We start from the raw sequence: 12,132 nt of genomic DNA, 5'->3' as shown, positions 1-12,132 counted from the left end.
GAAAAACACTGTTGAAGAAACAGTGGTGCACTGAACCACTGTGGTGAGGATCATCAGCGAAAAGGTAACCAACACACTGAAGAAGGGGGGGGCTGCCACTGAGTTTAAGGAAAAGGCATGAGGGAAGGAGAAGGGGAAGGAGCCAGTGCGAGAAAGAAGGGTGGGGTGAGGGGAGAGGGTAGGTGTTGGAAGCCCTGGGAGGAGAAGTGGAGGAAGAGGGAGACAAGGGAGAGGGGAGAGGGGAGAAAGGAAGGTTGGGAGAAGAGAGGGAGACCAGGAGGAAAAAAGGGGGAGAGGGAGAGCGGGTTAGAGCTGGTAGGATGGCTAGATGGGGGAACAAAGACATCACAGGGAGGGGAAGTCGGCAGAAACCACACTGGGCGAGAGTATGGAGTGTGAAGATGAAGAGCAGGCAGGACGCAAGAATACAGGCATGGCAGTGGGCCAGGGTGGGCGCAGAGGCGAGAGACAAGTGGGTGTGGAGGATCGAGTCCACAGGGGGTGTAAAGAATTTGTTTGAAGAAAAGGAGAAGGTGCGGGAAGGGAATCAAGTCAGAAAGGATCCACATGGGGGATGGGAGGCAGATGCAATAGGCAGGGCAGAGCACATGGCATTCAAGGATTTGGATGGACTTATAGTATGTGGGAGGGGCGGAAACCCAGGTGGGATAGGCATAGCAGAGGATGGGGCAGATGAGGGATTGATAAGTGTGGAAGAGAGTGGAGAAGTTGTAACCCCATGTTTGGGTGGAGAAGAGTTTGAGGAGACAGAGGCAGGTACGGGCCTCATCTTGGACTGCCCAGAGATGGGGGTCCAGGAAAGGCGGCAGTTGAGGGTGACACCAAGATACTTGAGAGTTTGGGGTGTGGTTGATGGGGTGGCAATATATGGTTAGGTAAAAATCTAGGAGACGGAAGATAGGGGTGGTGTTCCCTACCATGATTGCCTGGGTTCTGGTTGGATTGATCATGAGCAACCACTGGTTGCATCAAGCGGTGAATTGGTCAAGGTGGGATTGCAGAAGGCATTGGGAGCATTGGAGAGTGAGGCCGAGGGAAAGGAAGGCAGTCTCATCAGCAAATTGGAGGAGTTGGATGGGGTAGGGTGATGGCATGTTCGCCTTATAGAGGAGGTAAAGAAGAGGAGAGATGATGGAGCCCTGGGTCACACTGGCGAAAGGGTAGAAGATATAAGAGTCAGTATTGTGGATGGTAACATAGGAGGGTGGTGGGAGACGAAGGAGGCGACCAGATAGGCATAACTGATGGGAAGGGCGAAGGTTTGGAGCTTGAAAAGGAGACCGGAATGCCAGACATAGTAGTACGCAAGTTTAAGGTCAAGGAACATGAAGATGCTGGAGCGATGGGAATTTAGTTGGTTGTCGAGGAGGTGCGAATGCCAGACACGGTTGTACGCACGTTTGAGGTCAAGGGGCATGAAGACGGTGGAGCGATGGGAACTTAGTTGGCCGGAGAGGAGGTGGGTGAGATGGAGGAGGAGGTCATCAACAGAGAAGGAGGGTTGGAAGCCACATTGGATAGAGGGAAGGAGACAATGCAGGTGGAAGTGCTGGTGAATTCTTCAGGTGAAGATTGACTCCAAGACATTGCTGAAGAGTGAGGGGATGGTAGGAGGAGCCATCAGTGGGTGGTTTGGTAGGATTGACGAACATCAGGATCCGGGAGGTTTTCCACAGGTCGCAGTAGTAGCCGGTCATGAGGACCACATTATAGAGCACAGCCAGGATGGTGAGGAAAGATATGGGTGCCTCACAGAGATAGTGGTAGGTGACAGGGTCGTGACCAGGAATGGTGTAACGTTTAGTGTGAAGTGTGGCTATGGTGTCTTGTGTGGTGATGGGAATGTTAAGAGGTGTGTGTGGGATGTGGTCCAAGTACTGGAAGCTAAGGGCATGCGGGGGACCAGTGGTGTCAGTACAATCACAGACATCTGGGAAGAGGGAGTAATCAAACATGGGATCATCAGGAATAGTAAGGATATTGGACAGGTAGGAAGCAAAATGATTGGCCTTACTGAGGTTGTCAGGAAAAGGTTGATCATCATGGAGGAGGGGATACTGCGGGGAGGGATTAGATCCAGTAAGGCGATGGAAGGCTGACCAGTACTTGGATGAGATGATAGGGAGAGTATCACTTAGGTGGGTGCTGGTGCCAGTCCCAGCGTTTTCTGGCAGTGAGCAAATTTCAGATCCCACTGTAGAGTTGCCGGTGGCGATGGAGTGTGTCCCAGTCCCATGTGTGGAGAAAGTCGTGGTAGAGATGGCAGGATTCATGAAGGAGAAGGATGGCCTGTGGGGGTTAAGTGGGGCAGTGCAGGTGAATGAAGGTAGTGGGGAAATGAGCTTCAACAGCCTCAGACAGGGTTTGGTAGAGAAAGCAGGTGGCATGGGTGACATCATCAGGATGCTGGAAGGCCAGAGGGTGGTCATCAAACCGGGTATCTAGGGTCACCCGGTAGGCATTCTATTTAGCACGAGAGTAGTCGTGGACGAACTTTTGGGGAGGGTCGGTGCATGGAGCGAGGCGTGGGTTTCACCCATCTGTCACGATAAGGACAGGGAGATGGATGCTACCAATAGGGTCGAGAACATCCACTGTAAGGCCAGGACTATGTTGGGAGTGGTATTGGATTCAGGGAAGGTGTGGTGGGGGATGGGAAGGAAATTACCTTGAAGTGAGGTGAGGAACTGATGCCACCATCCTAGTTCATCGGTGGTACGACTGCGGATGTTTAGGTTGGCGGCAATCACGTAGGAGGAGAAGGTGCAGTCAATGTGGGAAAGGATGTTAAATGGTATGGGGCCAGTGGCACGGACATAGATGGTGGCACAGGTTATGGTGAGGCCAGGGAAAAAGAGGCTGAGGTTAAAATGTTCAGTGGAGTCATGAAGGAGGATTTGGAGCCAAACAGGGACCTGGCGTAGGTGGCTGATGGCAACTCTGCCACGTGCAATCAGGAAGGGATTATCGGAGCAGTGAATGAAGTAGGGCGAAGTGCTTATGATACGCGGGGGCTGGAGAAAAGTTTTATTGAGGAGGAAGGCATCCAAGTAGTGTGTCAGAAGGGTGTGCATGAGCAGATGATTGTTGGTAGCTAGAGAATGGATGTTACTGAACAAGATACGATGCTGCCACGACATGGTGAGGTTTAAGCTAGGATTTTGAGACGGGAGACCGGCTTGGGGAAATAACACAGCTCCCTACGTATTGCTGACAGGGGCATAGTGAGGATAAGATTAGAATAATTGCTGCACGCATTTAAACAATCCTGCTTCCCGCACCCCATGCGCGAATCGAGCAGGAAAAAGCCCTAATAACAGGTACAATGGGACGTACCCCCTGCCATGCATCTCACAGTCATTTGCAGAGTATAACTGTTGATTTTACTTATGGTCGTAGTTATTGTGCTAGTTCAGAATTAACTAACCTACTGCAAGAATTTCCAAAAGTTTGCATTGAAAACTTGGAGTAGCTACGAGTTTGCATTTGGTACATGTTAGCTCATATGTTTCTGTATCGGAAAGCAGATAATATAGTGAAGTAGAAGGATCACCAATACACAGACAGGAAAGAAAATACCAACACCAAGAAGGAGTTGTGCATTATAAACGAAAGACGATAGGTGTGTTTCTATGTCTGAAAGATGATGTCTTTCCAGATTGCGTCACAGTCGCATAAGGGCGGTGCTAGTAGCTTCAGTTACCTCTGCTATGGGGTGTGCTTAATTGATGTTAGTCAAGAATGCCTTTCAAAAATGGTTCAAATGGCTGTAAGCACTATAGGACTTAACATCTGAGGCAATCAGTCCCCTAGACTCAGAACTACTTAAATCTAACTAACCTAAGGACATCACACACATCCATTCCCGACGCAGGATTCGAACCTGCGACCGTAGCAGCAGCGCGGTTCTGGACTTAAAGCGCCTGGAACCGCTCGGCCCCAGCGGCCAACAACAATGCCTTTAAGGAGACAAAGATGCCATTATCAATGTCTCACTGAGTTTCAATGAGGCTGTATTATAGGGCTACGCAAAGCTGGATGTTCTTTCTGTGATACTGCAAAAAGACTTAGCTGGAAAGTACTCACTGTACATTATTGCTGTCAGCAGTGGTCACGAAAATGTAGTCACAAGAAAAATGAGCTCCAGACAGGCACATTGGCACTTTCAAGAGGGATGACCATCGTGTTTGGCGTATGGTTATGGCGCAGCGTATTGCGTCTGCCCCAGGAGTGTAAGCAGTAGTTGGCATGGCCATTTGCGACTTAATTAGTGTCAAGCGAGAGCTCATTGGATGGCAGGGTGCAGTTTGCTGTGTTTCCTCATGAGAGTTTCTTGTGTCGGTCGGTGCCAGTGATGGCCGTGTGTTGTTTAGGACTCGGCCAGCTGACGATCTGCAACCAACCTGTCATTGTGATAGGCACAATAGACCTATACTTGGAGCTACTGTCTGGAGTGCGACTTCGTATCACAGCAGGAGCACTCTCGTGGTTATCCCACGCATTCCGGCCGCAAATTTGTATGTAAGTCCGGTGATTAGATCTGTTGTGGTGCCATTCGTGAAGAACATTCCAGTGGGTGTTTTCCAACAGGATAACACTCGACCGCATACAGCTATTGTAGCTCAAGACACTCTTCAGAGAATCGACATGTTGCTTTAGCGTGCTCCACCACCGATCTGTCTGATCGAGCACATATGAGACATCATCGGACGACAGATCCAGTGCTATCCACAACCAGCATTAACCATACCGTTATTGAGCGACCCAGTGCATCAGACATGGAACTCCACCCCACAAACTGACACCTGAGACCTGCACAACACAATACATCTACGTTTTCATGGTTTCAGTCAACATTTTGGAACTTACGCTGGTTAATAGTGTACTATCCCTTTGATTTGCGACAGCTTATCTTGCACTTAAATTAACCTATGACCTTGCAGTGTTAATCACTGAAATATGTCACCAAAGCAAGATTAGCCAAGAAATTTCATTACTCCACAGTAATTATTATTTGTTGGTGCGATTGTTTCTTCTGTCAGCGTATTTGACATTCTCTCTGTTCAACATCTGGACTCAATAAAGGGACATAGATGGTTAATTTACAGCCTTTCCCAATCGTACTTCACGATATCTTCTCGCTTGCAAAAGGATGCGCAAAGTATATTCACGTAAAAGCTTGAAAATTAACAGCAGTTTCCCCCTACGAAACATACACTATGTGATCAAAAGTATCCGGAAACATGGCTGAAAATGACTTACAAGTTCGTGGCGCCCTCCATCGGTAATGCTGGAATTCAGTACAGTGTTGGCCCACCTTTAGCCTTGATCACAGCTTCCACTATTGCAGGCATACGTTCAATCAGGTGCTGGAAGGTTTTTTCGGGAATGACAGCCCATTCTTCACGGCGTGCTGCACTGAGGAGACGTATTGATGTCAGTCGGTGAGGCCTGGCACGAAGTTGCCATTCCAAAATATCCCAAAGGTGTTCTACAGGATTCAGGTCAAGACTCTGTTCAGGCCAGTCCTTTAGAGGGATGTTATTGTCGTGTAACCACTCCCCCACAGGCCGTGCATTACGAATAGGTGTTCGATCGTGTTGAAAGGTGCAATCGCCACCCCCGACTTGATCTTCAACAGTGGGAGCAAGAAGGTGGTTAAAACATCAATGTAGGTCCGTGCTGTGATAGTGCAACACAAAACAACAAGGGGTGCAAGCCTCTTCCATGAAAAACACGACCACTCCATAACACCACCACCTCCGAAGATTACTGTTGGCATTACATACGCTAGCAGATGACGTTCACCGGACATTCGCCATACCCGCACCCTGCTCATTGGATCGCCAGATTGTGTACCGTGATTCGTCACTCCACACAACGTTTTTCCACTGTTCAATCGTCCAATGTTTACTCTCCTTACACCGAGCGGGGCGTCGTTTGACATTTACCGGTGTGATGTGTGGCTTATGAAAAGCTGCTCGACCATGAAATCCAAGTTTTCTCACCTGCTGCCTGACTTTCATAGTACTTGCAGTGGATCCTGATGCAGTTTTGAATTCCTGTGTGACAGTCAGGATAGATGTCTGCCTACCACACATAACGATCCTCTCCAATTGACGGCGGTCTCTGTGAGTCAACAGACGAGGTCGGTCTGTATGCTTTTGTGCTGTATATGTTACTTCTAGTTTCCACTCCACTATCACATCGGAAACAGTGCACCTAGGTATGTTTAGGAGTGGGGAAATTTCGCATACAGACGTATGAAACAGGTGATACCCAATCACTTGACCATGTTCAAAATCTGTGAATTCTTGACCATGTTCAAAGTCTGTGAGTTCCGCGGAGTGTCCGATTCTGCTCTCTCATGATGTCATTGATATGGAGTACCTGGCAGTAGGTAGCTGCACAATGCAGCACAGAGCTGGTTGATGTGGTGAATGGTATCTGTGGATCTGAATGCCTATACCAGTTTCTTTGGGGCCTGAGTGCATAAAAACCATCATAAAAATTAGAAATCTAGATTCCTGATTAGTATTATTTTGTCAAATAAAGGGCGCTCAGCCCAATCATGTCGATTTGTCATTCCACTCCCAGCATCATTGTACATACATTTATCCATTTGCTGCCATGGATTAAGTAGCTAGAATTGTCTGTGATTGCTGTGTGTTTTCGTACTAAGAAAAACCCGGCTTTCCGTTCCAATCTATCACGTAGTCTTTTGGCAATCTGCGCAGCACTCAGAATGGGCCTGTATGTGGTTGGTAGAAATCAGACACGTGTTCTTCAGACGATAGTTTCGTTGTTTTGTCCGTCAGTAGCTCAGCAGAGTGGGAGGGGATGAGCAGAGAGGAGCTTAAACAAGTGTCTAAGCATATGAAGATAAAGTGGTCTGGTTGTGAGAGTAAGTGGCGTAGCAATTGAAATGGAAGACGGAGCAGCAGTAAGGGAGATCTGCTGGATTGTATGGGGATGTTGCAGTCGGTGGATATTCTGCAGAACAATGGTCAGGAACCAGATGTCTTCAGCTGTAGGGGGAGGGTGGAGGAAATTGATGGGATGGATGGGCTGGTCAATGTGGTGAATGGGGACAGTGAGCTCAGGATTGGTGAGAGGGGGTTTGGCTTTGCATTTGGAGGAGTGGGTGGAGTAGAATTCGTAGCAGGTGTTGGAGGAATGAGGAGACCAAGGGTAGGACATTGTTTAAGGTCGTGGGAGGCACTCCACGAGGTAATAGTGGATGCAGGGCAAGTAGAGGTGTAAATGATGGTGCTAGTGGGTGTGTCCATGATGAAATTCGTTGTCCACTGGCAATAGGAGTCACTGAAATGGGAAAATAGACAAATATGGAGGGTGGCTGTGATGAGGACACGGGGATGCCGGCGGCGGCGGTGGTGGTGGGGAGCACCGGGCGGCAGCCGGCAGACAGATGGCAAAGGCACCTTGAGAGTAGCCTGGGTGGCATAATCCTCTGATTTGGAAGTGAGGCGATCCAACCCTCGAGATGTTAATTTTATTCCCTTACTGAATTCAATCCCCCATGGCGATAGACGCGTAAAGCCCAAATAAGAAAAGAGAAAAAAAAACACATTATGGGAAGATAACAAACGATATAAAAAGGCAATAAAACGGTGACTTTGTTAAAAACGGTAAAATGGCGGAAAAGTTGCAGAAGTTAAAACAGAGAAAATATGGGGTTGATAACGCTAATGAAGGCATACAGAAAGTACAGAAGCAAAATTTAAAAAACATTGCGACGGTACGTTTTCTGTTTGCAACAACCATGCGTGTGAGCCCACCGGCGACTGTTTCAACAAACCTAATCGTAGTTCTCCTATCAACACCACCAAGGAACAAAGCCTCGCTACGCCTGCTGTGACATCACAGCTCTGCGACTGAGTTCAGAAACTAGCACTGAAGTAGCGGAAGGGAATGCACATTCGCAATTTGACTAATGATAGAAGCAACGAAAACAATGAAACCTTCAAATAAGAGAGTACTGCGTACTGTATCACCTAGATTGTAAATGATGAACTGTGGCGTAACACGATCGAGTGAAAAAGATTTATATAAATATTGGATCCTGTATCTTCAAAGGCAGTTCATATAGTCACCACTACCTACTTTTTAGAATTTTAAGCACTTATAGCGTCACCTTGCTGCTGATTAGATCTTACAATTAGGTAACCAACGCAATATTTCGACTACCTAAGGAATAATGATTTTCCTCGAATTAAAAAAAAAGAAAAAAAAAACACTAGGTCCTTCAAAATTCGCCTACAAATAATATAAATCATTTATCCTATTTTTTCAGTCACACTACCTACTTTTTATGCGATGTAAAATTTTAAGCACTTACAGCATTGCCTTGCTGCATATTCGATTTTATAATTAGGTAACCTTCCACGTGATAGTTTAGACTACATACGTAATAATGATTTTCCTTGATTGTTAATAAAATTACACTAGGACCTTAAAAATTCACCGCAAATAATGTAAATCATTTATTAAAAGTTTTTTCATTTAATAACTTATGAAAAAGGGGCATGTGATACTTAAAAAGCTTCACTTTAATAAGTAAATTTCCAGAAAACATTTATTTCACAATTTTTTGTGACAAGGAGTCAGATGTCAAGACTTTTTCATTCTTTTATAAATACTTACATCTTTTGTCACACACACATCATTTTTTCGTTTTACAAAGTTGTACAGTAAAATATTTGCACTGCAAGTCAATATACAATGTATGATAGATTCAAGAGTGTGACCTTTTAAACAATGGAAACCAAGAAGTAAGTCTTTTGGCACATTAATGGCTGCTTCTTTCACAAGCACATTTCTTTGATTTACTTGTTGCAGGAACAAATTTTTCCTTTTCTTTAAGAAATTTTTATAGTGTTAAGTATACATAGGAAATACATGTGACTACATCACTGCTAGGGTATGTTAAACCTCCCCTATCATTTGCCATTATCAAATCATCTGCTTGTCTTGTTTCTTCGGATGTTACAAACCTTTCACAATATGGACAATTTATTTTAGATGCACTTGGTGTGAGCAATATAATGGAGTAATGGCCAAGTGTTTTCCTCAATTTCATCAACATCACTATCATCAACTTCTACATTTAATAGCTCTGGGTTGTCGATATCTTGAAAGCCTGGGATTCTACAACGAGCAGCATCAACATAATTAGGTCTTACAACAACATCACCAAACACTTTAGACTTTAATACAAGAGGAAACATACTCTGGGCCCTTAATTTTCCTCGTTCCAAATACCTGCCTTAGCGATACATGGTAACTTCCTCCATTAAGTTGGCGGTATTTCCCAACCTGTCCTTCAAACTGTCTGTCTGTATTTTCCCAAAGAGCAAATATGTTCTCTTCTTCTCACACAGCCAGTATTCACTAAAATCAATAAAGGCTGCAGTAGTATGTTTGAGAGCAAAGTGTGTTTCTCTGGTCAATTTCTTTCCTCCATTCTTCCCATGAACACAACCACGAGAGACAGATTCTCAAAAAGTCATGAATATGTTTTGAATTGAGAGTAATCTGTTCTTGGTAAACATTTCTTAGCCTTTTACCCTTCAGCAGCGTTTCAACATTTAATATCAAACCACTGACTTATTATTTTTACAAATGTGGCAATACTCTGCCAGTTTTCAAATTCTTTCTTGCACCTAGTTGTTGCATTGCAACAACTGTCCTGTTATTAAAAATACGCAATGCTAATTTCACATTTTGCCATTCAAAAGAATTTGGATATGGTGACTTAAGTGTTAAAGTGCTGCCATACTGCAATAGTTCACCTTTTTCTAGTAAATGTAGTTCCTTCAGTGCTGTAACAGAAGCAAGACCTCCGTTCAAGCTATCACTAAAAGAAGGAAAGCACAAAATTTGGTCCTTTTCGTTACCCCAGTTGTTCCGTTTACATTTTAAAATGTGTACAGTATCTACAAAATAGTAAATTGGGCGGTCTGCAGAAGTCTGCTCAGGATGAACCTATTTTATCTGTACACTAGGCGGGAGGGAGGGAGGGAGGGGGGGAAGAAAAGTATGAAATAGCTTTTTTATTAATAGCATTATTGTCAGCTACTACTCCTATTACCTGAAATCCCACTGCTTCTAGTTTAATTGAATTGTGTGAACTGGGAGAATATGCACCACATCTTTGTACACTGAATCCATACTCTGGGTCATAAAAACATAAGCACTAGTTGCACACAAAACCACATCTGTGTAAAAAGCACCACCTACAACATTGCCACCTTTATAGTCAAGTTGTGACTTTAAATAAATCTCATCCATCAACAAGACAGTTTTATCATTCACAGATAAAGCACTAACTTTTTGTGGTATGTAACTGAGAAACTGCTCACTCTGAAGCTCAATGATTGGGTTAGTTGGAAGTTTACTGCAAAGTTTTGACAAAGTACTGGGACTTGGAATGGAAAAATTACGAGCACTCCTCAAAAACCTATAAGCATGTGGACTGATAGAATAAGGTAATGACCATAAAATCATTGAAACACTCCCGTACCTAATCTCCGTTGGACTACTAAATCTTGGAAATGAAACTTGTTCCTTCAAAAATTTAATTTTATGCTCACTTTCTGGTAATTTTTCTTACAAGTTTTCCAAAATGTCTTCAATGCAAGACAAACTTGGCTCAAATGGAGCCTCATTTATATGAAACATCACATACAACTCTTTCAAAATATTGCTAACTGTACCAGTATCACTTACTTGGTTTGATAATTTAATCTTACCAGCACAATTTAGCTCAGCTTCCTTCACAAATGAACTTAACACTAAATCACTATTTATAACGACATGACACACAACACTTAGATAAGGAGCATCCTTTAACACCCCTGACCCAGTCACTGTGCTTCTCACAATCAGATAATATTGATTTAAAATCTTCTAAACTAGCAAATGAACTCTTCTCCATCATTTTTTGTGTGATTCCACACTCTGCTCAATGACTTTCTCAAGTGCTTGGTTCTCCAAACGTTCGCGACCCTCTGGATCTTCTCGAGCTGGTGCTTGTTTTGAAGATAAATACGTAGGTCATCCTGGCAACTTTGATGGTACAGCATCTGCAAATAGAGAGAGATAAACATGAGATTCGTATAGCAATGTTTATTGATCTCAGATATTTAACAATAACGTAAGAAAATTAAGGAACCTGTACTTTAACCTGTAAACTGATTACAAGTACCCTTTACGATAAATTTTCACGAACGTTTCTTTAAACGTGGACGGTCCAAAGGTGCTGTAAACTGTAAAGAGTTTGCCAGTTTTGGGTCGTAAGCACTGGTAATTTTCTCAATGTCGTCTGCAGTGAAATGCAGTTCACATATCTGAAAAGAAGCATATACTTCACTGTTAACGTAAAGGCAGAATGGAAACTGACAAATGAAATCTATCTGAGGACTGCATAAGGTGAGCTTAAAAGTATAATGCTTCGTTATAGGTAGGCTATTGATTTGAATTTTCAGTTCTGTGACATAACAGTACTAAAAAGGGAAACAATATAGAAATAAAGTTAAATTACAGATACTTACAACGAACTGTTTACTGGGTTCCCAGTCTTTCCTATGAACTGCAGCGATCCGTTTCAATCTTAATGCTTCATCAGACAGAAATGAAAAGACGCTAACTTTTAAACCGTTGTCGTAGTTTCCCCTACAATAGGGCATGCAGCACTTGCGTGGCATTTTGTGCAGATGCTCAATAACAATCCGAATCGCATATGACAGTGAGAACAAGATATCCGCCACAAATGTTACGAAAACAAAGCCATGCTTTCAGTCATTGCCACGAAAACAAACCCATGCAGTGACCACGCTTCCAAACATGAAACACCGCTTCTTCCACAGATAGCACTGCTCAACCGCAAAACGCTAACGTCACAGCTCCCACAGAATTGTGTGCGTAAGCTTTGTTTTTAGGTGTAATTGCTCCAATGCGACTCGTTTTCGGCCAGTCACGAATTGCAGACGGAGCTAAAATGATCGCCATATTTTCTGAGGTGGCGTCTCGCACTGACATCTGTTGGCAGCGCCCAGCAACACTGAAGTATTTTTTTTTTCCTTTATTGTA

The 12,132-nt window shown here is 44.1% G+C and overlaps 1 long non-coding RNA gene across 1 annotated transcript; it reads right to left on the bottom strand.

Annotated features, from left to right (window-relative positions):
- Positions 1 to 11,006: 11,006 nt before the first annotated feature.
- On the bottom strand, positions 11,007 to 11,638 carry LOC126213251 (uncharacterized). Its single transcript, XR_007541125.1, has 3 exons — positions 11,595 to 11,638; positions 11,249 to 11,390; positions 11,007 to 11,126 (listed from the first exon to the last, which is right to left on the bottom strand). It is a non-coding gene; the product is annotated as an uncharacterized LOC126213251 (long non-coding RNA).
- Positions 11,639 to 12,132: the final 494 nt, after the last annotated feature.

This window comes from Schistocerca nitens, chromosome 11 (assembly GCF_023898315.1).
Source record: "Schistocerca nitens isolate TAMUIC-IGC-003100 chromosome 11, iqSchNite1.1, whole genome shotgun sequence".
Lineage (NCBI taxonomy): Eukaryota > Metazoa > Arthropoda > Insecta > Orthoptera > Acrididae > Schistocerca > Schistocerca nitens.
Note: the sequence above shows the minus strand (reverse complement) of the source record. Positions and strands in the feature narration are given on the sequence as shown.